Genomic DNA, 12,340 nt, shown 5'->3' with positions numbered 1-12,340 from the left:
TCTGATGTTGTTTGGATGTTTGTGTCTCTCTCCCTCACAGACAGTCCAAATTGTAGATGAGGCAGTGGGATGGAGAAAGAGGTAAGAGAGGAAAGACACAGAAGGAGGAATGAAAGGGAAACCCCGAGTCTCAGTGAAGCAGGTCAAAGCAATGACCTATTCACTGATTTGCTTTAGTAAGTGATTGTGGGTACCTAGAACCTACAGGCCATTAGTGTATCCATCCGAGCTCAAGGGATGCCAGAAAAATAGATTTTCCTCATCAAGTTGGTGACGAGGGATGGCGGAGCTTTGGCCACTGAAGACATGGAGACAGAAGGATTGCTTTGGGTTATGTGGGCTTTGCTTTCATGGGTGTTGCTGGCCAGATTGGGTCCCAAAGGAAACAGATGTGAGTTAGAGTCACAGGGTTCTCACTGTAATCTCCACTGAGGAGTTGCACAGACTCATCCGAGGGTCACCTCACTGGAAAGGGGGTGAACTTATTTGTAACCCAGCAGCAATGCAGCTTCTGTCTCCAGGCAGGAATTAAAACCAGGTATAAGCCCAGAGGCTTACCATCAATGGCTAATGGTGTAATAAATTCGATCCATAAACCAATGTGACTTGCGTTTGAAAACGTCTACGCTGTGAGCATCGCTTAGGTTCCCTGTGAGCAAGGCCTTCAATCCCAGGGCCGCCTCTGTTAACAAACGTGACCCCAGCAGCCAGATGCTGACTGGCTTGTTCTCTTTTTCTGAAAGTGCCCTGAAATTGTATAGGACCACAACCAAGAATAAGGGTTCTGGAGGCTGCACCGTCTGGATTCCAGTCCTAGTGCCAAGTTATTTAACCTCCTTTGCCTCTCCACTCCCTCACCTGTAAAAAGGAGACGAGTCAGTCCTCGCTTTGCAGAGCCGATGTAGAGTCAGAGTTAGACGGTATAGACAGGCGACGTGAGGTAGCAACTGGCATTTAGCAAAGATACATTCATGTTCTCTGTATGGCTGGAAGAGCATCACAGCTAAGCATACGGGTAAGTTAGGACTGAGAGACGCCAAAGAGCAGACCAGGGTCCTGCAGCAGTGCGCATGAGCAGACTCTGCAACCTGAAACATCACCATTCCTCTCCAGACTCAATGCAGAAGTAGAAATACAGTTCCCTGGGGGATAAAACTGCTTAAGAAGATAAGCTAGACATGTCGCCTTATTTTCTTCTCATTTTTCTCTAAATCTGAGTTCTTTAAACTGCCTCTACCAGAAACTACAGGTCGTGGGGGAGGGGCGAGAAAGAGGGAAGTGGGACGTTGGGAACTGGGTCACTGTTTTAGAGGATTTCACTGCCTTGTCTTTAGGAGACTTATGGGAATAAAAAAAAAAATTTTTAGTCCTCAGCTTAGTCATTCGGTTAGGTGGAGAAGATGGCTTCTTTGCATGTGGAAACTTCGCCGCCACAAACATCATAAAGCGTCCAGTGTCCAGTTGTGCTTCTGTTAGTGAAAACAGTTTCTCAAGAACAGAATTCTAAGAATCTCAAGGAGGGCTACAATCCAAGAAGCCCTTCAGCACAATCCACACCATCACACACAGGAACTCAGACTGTAAAAACCGCGGTAACCTGGAATCAAACATTTCCTATAGGGAATAGAGGAAGCCGAGTGGAGTCGTGAAGTCCTGAGAAAAGTGTGTTGTCGGTGTGGGCGTGGCCAGGGAACCCCAGAGCCTCGGACCACGAAAGAATGGCTCCGCCTTCTCCCCAGAGGGCAAGGTTCACTGGGAAAGGGCAAATCCCTTCTTTAGTGTGTGGACGTTGGTAGTGTGTGCAAAGCATGTCTCCATAGCTTCCCCTCGCTGGATGTTTACCGCCTGAAGGATGCTCCAATAAAGAGGATGTCTCTACCAAGATAAGCGCAGCCGCTCTCCCTGGTACCCCGCCTCCTTGTTTATCTGGATGTAACAACCTTGCCTTTCTGTTCAACTCCGTATAATAAGCCCTCTAGAGCGCTAAGGTTTCCCCATCTCAGAGCCCAGTTCATCCAACCCCAGCGCTGTTTCTGTCTATCTGTCCGTCGGTCTGCCCGCCTGTCTGTCTGTTTTTTCTTTATTTCCTAACCACCCCCAATCCGGAGTAAGTCCCTGGAAGCTGTGTGTAGACACAGAAAATAGTGTCTGAAGGAGGACCGTAGTGTAGACACTGGCTACAGGGAAGTCTCATTGGTTACATGAGGAACGCCCCGAGGATAAGCGTGCTTCTACAGGTGAAAGGAGGAAGCCGGAAGGGATACAGGGAAAGGAAGAAACAGATGTGAAGAAAAAGATACGGATATAAGGGCCGCACTTTTAAATCGCTGGCTGTAAAACTGCATTCTCCGGCTGAGATCCCAGACGGCCCAACCATGGATTTTTGCATGTCTGCCTTTGTCTTTTGCCTCATTCCCTCCCTGCCCCAGTCAAGTCTGTCCCTGGAAACCATGAAACAATGTAGTCATTTCTTTCCTTAACACGTTTTCATTTCTTAATAAGTCTTTTATCGGGGTATAATTATAAATGCGATGCACAATTGACAGGCATACGGTACAGCTTGGAATTACATACACTTTGGTGACCATCACTCAGAGCAAAGTACAGATCTCCAACATGTCCGGAAGCTCCCTCAAGCCTCCAGCCTCAGCCCTTTCTGGTTTCTTTGTTTCCTTTGTCTTTGTTTATCGTTCCAGTAATGGAATGAATGAACTACCTGCAGTGCTTTGCGCCGTTCGCATTCTGTTGCTTGATACATTGAACTTGAGGTTTGCCTGCACCATCAGAGGTTCCCAGATCCATTCCTCTTAGGTACAGAAGAGTATTCCATTGTAACAGTGATTGCATTTCCAGTTTTAGCAACATGTGTGACAAAGACTCCCATTTCACCATGAATGACTTGGATACTTTTGTACAAATTCCAGCTGTGTGCTGGTCAAGCTTTGTTGAATCTGGGTGATGGGTGATGTTGACTGTTCGACCCTTATATTGTGAGTTATATAAATCTCTGAAGTTATGTTTCTTTTTCAAAATCATTTTAGATATTTTTGGTTGTTTGAATGAGAAGTCCTCCACAGGGGTTGGGGATTTAGCTCAGTGGTAGAGCGCTTGCCTAGCAAGCACAAGGCCCTGGGTTTGGTCCCAGCTCTGAAAGAGAGAGAGAGAGAGAGAGAGAGAGAGAGAGAGAGAGAGAGAGAGAGAGAGATCCTCCACAGACTTAGGTATCTCAATTCTTGGTTCCTAGGTGGTAGAGCCATCTGGGGAGGAAATGGGTCACTAAAGGTGGCCTTTGAGAGTTCAAATCAGCATGTTCTCAACCTTCCTAATGCTGCGGCCCTATAATACACTTCCACATGCTGTGGTGAGCCCCAACTATAAAATTATTTTATTGCTACTTTACAACTGTAATTTTGGTACTGTTATGAAGTATAATGTAAATATCTGACATGTAGGATCTCTGATATGTGACCCCTGTGAGAGTGTTCTTCAGCTCTTGGAGGGCCACACCCCATAGGCTGAGGACCACCAGTTTAAAATCCTTCAGTGCTTCCAGGTTGCTGTCCCTGCTCAGCTTTATAACTGAGGGTGTGAGCTCTCAGTTGCTGCTCTGGCTGCCGTCCTTGATGCTTGCTGTCCTGCCCCTAAAGCCACAATGGACTCTTATCCCTCAGGCACCATAAGCCAAAATAAATTCTCCCATAAGTTGCTTCTGCTCATGACCTTTTATCATAACAGAAACGTGACTACTGCAATATTTTTAAATCCTTTGTGTTTCTATGCATAGGTTGAGATCAGTTTTAATTTAATTTCTCTTAAAGACATTTGCTGGGATTTTTACACACTTTCTATAGAACAAATACATATATCTATAGAATATAACTGACTTAAAACATTGCTCCTTCTGGGCAATGGGCATACTATATCCCTCCATTTCCATATGCCTCTTTAATTTTTTTTAGATGTACTTCAGACTTTTTATAGAGAAATTGTTCTAATGTGCTTTCTATTGCTGTGATAAAACATACTACTGAAAAGCACCTTGGGGAGAAAAGGATATCATCTTTGCTTTATATTTTGAGATCACAGTCCATCATTAAGGGAAGTCAGGACAGGAACCTGGAGCAAAGACGATGAGGGAATGATGCTCACTGGCTTGCTCTCTGCCTTGCTTTCTCACAGACTTACACTTAGCTAGCTTTGATATACAGCCCAGAATCCTCTGCCTAGGGATAGTGTTGCCCACAGTGGGCTGGACCCTACTGAACCAATCAATAATCATGACACTTACCCACAGAGATATGCCCACAGTCCAGTCTGATGTGGGAAACTCCTCAGTCAAGGTTTTTTTTTCTCAGATGACTCTGGGCTATGTCAGGTTGACAAGAAAAGCTACCTAGACAATGTATCTTATACATACTTAATTACATTTATTCCAAGTTATTTGAAGTTTGTAATGTTATTGTAAAATAAAAAATATTGATTTATTTTTTTTTTTAAAAAAACTGGATGTCGTGCCACACACCCTTAATCCCAGCACCTGAGAAGCAGAGACAGATGAACCTCTGAGCTCAAGGCCAGCATCCTCTGCTGGGAAAGTTCCGTGACAGCCAGGGCTACACAGAGAAACCTTGTCTAAAAAAATAAAAAAGAAGAAAAGAAAGAAAGAAAGAATTTAAAGAAAAGAAAAAAGAAAGAGAAAAGAAGAATTTTTTAAACTGTGGTTTGTGCTGTCACAAGCCTTTAACCCCAGCACTCAGGAGGCAGAATCAGGAAGAGCTCTGTGAGTTCCAGGACAGCCTGGTCTGCAGCGTGAGCTCCAGGACAGCCAGGGTTACACAAAAAGAAACCCTGTCTTTTAAAAAAAACCTCAAAATTAATTAAAGCCTTTTAAATATTTGTTATAAGCACATGAAATTTGTGGTGGTTTGAATAAGAACTGTCCCCCATAGTCATGGGAATTTGAACACGTGATTCCTAGCTGGTAGGGTTGGGGTGGGTTCTTGGGAGGTAGATCCTTGCTGAAGGAAGGAAGTCACTGAGTGTTTACAGTCCTCCCCACTCCTGTTCACCCTGCTGTGTGCATGCTCAGCTTCCTGCTGTCCTGCCTGTCTCTTCCCCGCCATGGCAGACACTCAAACCTCTGGAGCCCAAACAGACTTTCCCTTCTGTAAGTCAGTTAGTTGCCTTTGGTCATGGTGTTTTATAACAGCAACAGAAAAGTAGCTGATTCTTGGATTTCTGTAGCACAACCTTGCTAAGTTCATGTAATTCAGCAATGTAGTCATACATATACAGCATTTTCCTTGAACAAATGCGTAATTTAAGATAAATTAACAAACAAAACAAGAGTCCTAGCTTTGACAGTACCAACATATCTTTTCTTCTACAGGTTTAATTTTGTGATGGCTTTGATGGAGTAGATTATAGAGAAGGAAAAGCTTGTGAAACAAGCCATCCAAATCAATTGCAAGTTCGAAAAACTGTAGACATCTAATGTGGAGATGCCGTGTAGATGTCTTGGCACCAGACTCAACATGATCCACCAAACTTTCTGTTTCTAATTCCCATCCCTATGTGTACACCTTCCAAACCGTAGCACCCGGATCTTTCACTTCTCAGTTCCCACGGTGTAACTCCACACAGACGTAGCAGACAGTGTCTTCATAGCCTCTGTCATTTGGTATGCTCCATCCTCCTTTGTGCGCGGAACAGGGAGGAAATAAGATTTGGCTGTTTGTTTGTCTGTTCGTTTTTTTTGTTTGTTTGTTTGTTTGTTTGTTTTACCTTATTTTAAGTGTATTAGTGTTTTGCCTGACTATATTATATCTATGTATGTATGTATATCTGTGTAAGAATATATTATATCTTTGTGCACGTAACAAGGTTAGACACAGTGATCGATTTGGGGGCCAACTGCTGTTCAGCAAAAAACCCAAGTCTGGCAATGTTCATGTATTGTTTTCTCAGCTCATCCAAGGGATGAATTGTGCAGTTAGGATCCACCTTAGACCTGTTTTACAGCAATAAAACAGAGGCTTAAATTAATAATTTGCCATCCCACCTTTAATTAGTAGTAAAGTCAAGATTTACGTCAGAATTCCAGATATCAGAGCCCACAATTTTGATCACAGGTTTTCAAAAAATTTTGTTTTGTTTTGTTTTGTTTTGTTTTGTTTTGTTTTGTTTTGTTTTAAAAATGAATCTAGGGCTGGAGAGATGGCTCAGTGGTTAAGAGCACTGACTGCTCTTCCAGACAACCTGGGTTCAATTCCCAGCATCCACATGGTGGTTCACAACCATCTGTAACTCCAATTCCAGGAGATCTACAGGATCCAATGCCCTCTTCTGCCCTTCATGGGCAACAGGCACACAACTGTTACATAAATATAATATATTCAGGCAAAACACTAATACACTTAAAATAAGATAAAACAAACAAACAAACAAACAAATCTATTCCTATACTCTCTGAGAAGAGAGAAAGAGAGAGAGAGAGAGAGAGAGAGAGAGGAATGCAGCCAGATAAGCAAGAACGCTGGTATTCATTTATTACCATGGAACAGCCTGACTGTGGTGATGAATCTCTTGGCTTATGTGTTTAAGTGTGATGGATGTTAAGAAAATCAAGTCCCTCTCTTTGGTCTCTGCTTCCCCAAGGGTTCCCAAGGGCTATGGAGCTTGATGGTTAGAGAAAGAGTATTCTATATGATGGGTTACCTACAGTGAAATGCACAGGGGCCACACTACCCTGAATCACATGGCTGCATTCTGGCACTCAAGAAGTGGAGTTCACAGGTTAAAAGCCAGCCTGGGCTACATAGTGAGACTCTTTCAAAACAAATGAAATGGAGGAGAAAGAAGAGAAAAAAGAGGAGGACACAGAGAGGCCTAATACACTCTGAGGTGCTCCCTCCCGTTGAAAGGATACATGCAGTTCCCATGGTCACAACTCCACATGGGGCCCTGCACAGATCCTGCAGGCCTGTGTTTACAGAGGCCCAAACCAAATCACCCAGCTCCAGCAGCAAAGATCTAGAACAAGTCCAGAGTATATCAGAACCAGAATGACAAAAGGCTTCCCTGTCTGCACCAGTTACAGCCATAAAGCCTGCAGTGCTCTGGAGGCAGCCGAAGCTAGCTGGTCTCATTTTAGGGAGAGCTCAAACCAGGCTGGAATGCTTCTTTCAGACGTTGACGTTTCCCAGGGAAACCCATCGCTGTGTCTTTTATCATTTCAATTCCCGATATATTGACCTTTATCCTTCATACCTTAGACACGTGGGGGTGAGGAGCGTTCTTTATAATCCCTGGTGACGGTCCAAGAAAATGTCACTCCCAGTATGTGTGCTCTCCTGGAATCTCCAGTCTGGAGAACGGAATCTGGCAGGGCCTGTCTCCGTCAATCAGGGCACCTGGAGGTAACGGTGTGTTCTTCAGTTCCAAAGGGCATCGCCTTCCAAGAACCTCGATCTCCTCTGTGTGTGGGTCTGAAGTTCACTTCCGCACAGATGGCTCCCTCTTTCCCTCCAGGTCTGATCCTGCATCCTGGGGTGTCATCCTGGGGAGAGAGAAGGAATAAGAGGAAGGGAGACTCAGCCTCCTCTATGTCCCATGCACATCTTTGACCATGTTTTGCACAAAGGAATAGTACAGAATCAACTTATAGACACCTTGGTGCTGTCACACAGGCTCGATGGTATAAGACATGCAGGGTGGTATGTGTTAATACATGTTAATCATGGTGCACTTTTCACTTCTAGCCACATGTTGATGGCTGCTTCTATAACACATTGCAGGCATAGGGTGAGGGGCTTGACTATACAGTCTTCTGCTCACTGAATGCTGCCGCCTCCCTGATTTGAGTCATTTCTAAACTGAGCAAATAACATTGCTGCTTAAAAAACAAACAAACAAACAAACAAACAAAAACACCTTAAAGAATGTGTGGCTTCCACATAGATCCATTGGGATATTGGTGTGGGAAAGAAGGAAGTAAAAGGCAGATGTCTCCCTTAGACGCTTTTGCCTTATTTATTTATATATTTACCTATTTGCTTCCTGTCCTCCCATTTTATTTTATATTACAGAAAAGTCTACAGGAAATAATGACACACAGACATCCATCCACACACTGGATGTCCAGATTTAACAACTGTTCACATGTGGTTTTGTTACTGTAGAGCTGGAGAAAGGGTTCAGTCGGTAAAGTGTTTGCCCTGAAAGTATTAGGGCCTGAGTTCACTTCCCCAGTACCTCTGTAAAACCCAGATCTCCAGGCCCCATCCTGTAACCCCAGTGCTGAAGAGACAAAGGAGGTCCCTGGGGCTCACTGGTCAGCCAGGCTAAGGCAGAGAGACCCCTGTCTTGGTGGGAGACACTGTCTCAAAAACTCAGGTAGTAAGTGATGGAGAAGATGCCTAATATTGACCTCTGGCTTCCTCATACATGCATTCATGTGTGTGCACACACATTTGAACATACAAAGTATTGTAGACACTACTGTGGTCACCTGGGGACACCATCACCAGATATCTCAGGAAGCATCAAAAAACTGCGAGAAAGCTTGTTTGTTCCAGACACGCCTCATACTTGCCATCTTCACTGGTGATCTTTGTCCGGTTTCTTCCTGTTCACTAAAGGTTGGGTCTCCTCCTAGTCTCTTTTATTTATGTACATTAATTGTAAAGTATATTTTTTTTCACAATGACATTTTTATATGTGTGTGTAACTCCCTGTGTGTGTATGCACATGAATGTGTGTGCATGCATGTGTGTGTGCATGAGTGTGCCAGCATGCTCACCTGTGCATGTGTGTGTGTCTATGTGCCTGTCTGTCTGTGTGTGCTTGTGGTGCGTGTCTGTGTGTGGGTGCCAGCATGCTCACCTGTGCATGTGTGTGTGTCTATGTGCCTGTCTGTCTGTGTGTGCTTGTGGTGCGTGTCTGTGTGTGGGTGCCAGCATGCTCACCTGTGAATGTTTGCATAGAAGCCAGAGGGCAATTTTCATGATCATCCTCTGTCACTCTCTGACTTGTTTGTTAAGACAGGGTCTCTCCCTGAACCTGCAGTTTGCCATCTCAGCTGAGCTGGGGGTCAGCAAGCTGTCTGGAACCATCTGCCGTTGCCCCCACTCCCTGCAGCAGCGTGAAGTTATAGGCACACACTACCATGTCCAGCTCTTAGCTGGGATCTGGGGATCAGAGCTCCGGTCCTCACACTGGAGCGAGTACCTCGCCCACTGAGCACCTCTCCAGCGTAGGCAAGTGTTTGTTTTTCTTTACATCTGTTAAGGCACAGCCCCTCCAAGTGCTCGCTTTGGGCCTAGGTGCTTTACACACATTAGCACAGTCTTTCTAACACTCCTGAGGTATGGCTCCTGCTGTAAGCACTCTACCATACCTGATGGCATATCAACATTGAATCGCTAGTGTGTGCTCCAACTCCTAGACCTGTGCTTCTGTGTGAGTGTGAACACTGGAGTTCAGATCCACAGAGCTCACATCAGTCCTGGATGGGCCTGCTTGCCGGTCCAGCTTTCAGGAGCCAAAGAAAGCTGGCCAGCCAGCTCACCTGCGCAGTGAGGCCCAGGTTCAGGGAGACTCTGTCTCAAAAAGTCAAATGGAGGGTAATGGAGGAAGACACCCAATGTCAACCTGTGACCTCCATAGACACGCTCACAACATGTGCTTGTTCACCTGCATGCACACTCACACACCATACACACACACACAACATGTACACCACAGACACACACCACATTCTTTGATATGTATACTCACAGATACACAGACAGCCACGTATACATACACACACTCACACACCACACACACCCACACTCACAACACACATACTACACTCACTGACATGCACACTCACAGATACACAGACAGCCACATATACATACACACACACACCACAGACACACACCACACTCTCTGACATGTACACTTACAGACACAGACAGCCACATATACATACACACTCACATACCACAGATACACACCCACACTCACAACACACATACACCACATACTACATTCACTGACATGCACACTCACAGGTACACACACACACACTCATACACACACACATAGAGTCACACTTCCCTTTGGAGAGATCCAGTTAAAGTGACTCAGCTCCAGCCTTCCTCAGTGGACCTAGGCTGTGACCCAGGATCTGAAGCCAGTGTTCTAAATACTGGAACAGGCTTTCTGATGTTTCTGACTCTGTGGACTCAATCAGAGGCATTAGACTTGCTCCCAGTGGTTGCTCCACTCAAACTCCTTCAAGTTAGGCCCTAATTTGTGGATTTTCCTTGGCTTAGGTATAGCTGGCAGTTCTCAGGAGCTTGTATCTTTGTGCACAAGTCACGCGCAGAGCATGGAGATTACACCCAGCCTGGGAAAATACGCATCTTTCTTGACACAAACCAGATTTCTGTGGTGGAAAACTTGTTCTATGGCCAGCACTCTGTATCTAGGCTATGCTCTGTGTATCCACAGACTCAACCGACATCAAAAATATTCAAAACAGAATCTCATCTGTCCCAACCACACACTGCTTTACCTTGTCGCCATCTACAAACAACCAGCGTGACAGCAAAAATAAGGCCCCCGTGCTCTGTTAGGTGTTGTGAGTGGCCTAGAGATGACTTAAGTATGTGGAGGCCATGTGGAAGGAGATGTGAATACTGTCGTTTGTATTATAGAGACCTGAGCTTTTGAGGACTTGGGCATTTGCAGGGGTCGTAGAGCACCCTCCAACCCAAGAGTCAACAGCGGGAGACTGCAGGAGAGTCACCCCTGCAGGGAGAATGCTCTCCCCTCCTTGGGTGCTTGGCTTAGCACTCACAGAGATGTGCTCCCAATCTACCTCATTTTTGGCAAACCCAGTCAAACTGAGACAGAGCCAGCTGGGGCCAGAGAGGCCAGGAGAATAAGCTGTTAGGTCACCAGTTGGACTTTCCTGTCCTTAAAGGTTTGGGGGGATCAGAGTCGAACATGTACTTGTCTCCTGATAATGTAATTTAGATATGGCATAATGGCACCTGGGAGAGAGGGTGGGGGAGGATCAACTGTTCCTTTAGTTGCTCTGGGGCAGGAGACCATGTGGAGGCCTCGCCCAGCAAATTGCTGCACTTCTTTTGGCTGAACACTGTCCGAGGGGTCCTGTATGTCACCACATCTCCACCATCCCCACTCCTAGGCCTCCTCCCAAAGCCACAGAACCTTCGAGCAGGGCCAACATTTCCCTCATAATCATTTCCTACATAAAATCAACAAAGGGGAAAATGCCTCTTTAAGTGCATGTCGAGATGATTAGTCTCTCCTTGACAGGGAATTATCAACGACAGCCCCAGGGCTCCGAAGACTGGAGAGATTGTAAATCTCTGATTAATGGGCTAAGACAGATTGTTGATATTCCCGGAATTCAATATTCTAACCTCAGACCCATGTTTATAGCACACCGACTCACAGCTTCGAAAAAAGAAAGGCCTGTTTTGTGTGTTCAGTTATCAGGGGGTGGCTTCAGAGTAAGGAGACCAGCCGACATACTTAGTGGGATAGCCCAAACCAGAGCATGCATTCTACACAACGATTTAAGATGTAAAGCCTCAATGATCCATGGAGATGTTCTGGCTACAGTATTCTCCCTATAGAACCTGCCTCTGGGCCTAGATAGAGCCCTTCAGGGGCCTCTGTGATTCACTTTACAAACCATTGTGGGGTTTTGTTCCTAATAACCACAGAGAATGTAACCTGTCCACCCCGGATGGCCACAGCTTATTTCTTTTTTTCTATACGTGTATGTATATGCCCCTCCCCAAATGAGAAACTATAACACACAGCTCTTTGTGAAACATGACTCCCCTGAAGAATGATAACATTTCGTTCTGCATTCTTTGGCGGCACCCAAGTCCATGGTTAGACAGAGGTGACCACCCTCATTTCCATCATTTTGTTATGGCTTCAAAACCACACTGTATTATAACTTTCCCCGTTCTACAGAAAAGCTACATGAAGAATAGAAACAAATAACTCACCCCAAATTGCCCACGAATCCAGGGTTATTAGGATTCCCTGGCCAGTGGGCTCACCACAAAACTACGCTCCTTGACAAATAGACGGCGCGGAGACAAGCCAAGTCTCCATGCCAAATGTTCACTGTCTGCTGCCCAGGTGGAAAGACGCCAGGTGTAATTTGTTCATGGGAGAGAGCACAGCCTGGGTAGTGGACCTGGGATACTTTAGAGATAAGGGCAAAAGCATTCTTTAGAGGCTGTGGGTCATCACTTACGGTAAACCCGATGGGACATTTCTAAATGCAAAGCAACATACTGGC

At 45.3% G+C, this 12,340-nt stretch overlaps 1 protein-coding gene across 1 annotated transcript in view; it reads left to right on the top strand.

The window, feature by feature from the left end:
• Cldn14 (claudin 14) overlaps positions 1-12,340 on the top strand; it is a 76,023-nt gene that overhangs the window by 347 nt on the left and 63,336 nt on the right. The window lies entirely within an intron of this gene.

Source organism: Arvicanthis niloticus, chromosome 12, assembly GCF_011762505.2.
Source record: "Arvicanthis niloticus isolate mArvNil1 chromosome 12, mArvNil1.pat.X, whole genome shotgun sequence".
Taxonomy (NCBI): Eukaryota; Metazoa; Chordata; class Mammalia; order Rodentia; family Muridae; genus Arvicanthis; species Arvicanthis niloticus.
This window is presented reverse-complemented; position numbering and strand designations above follow the sequence as displayed.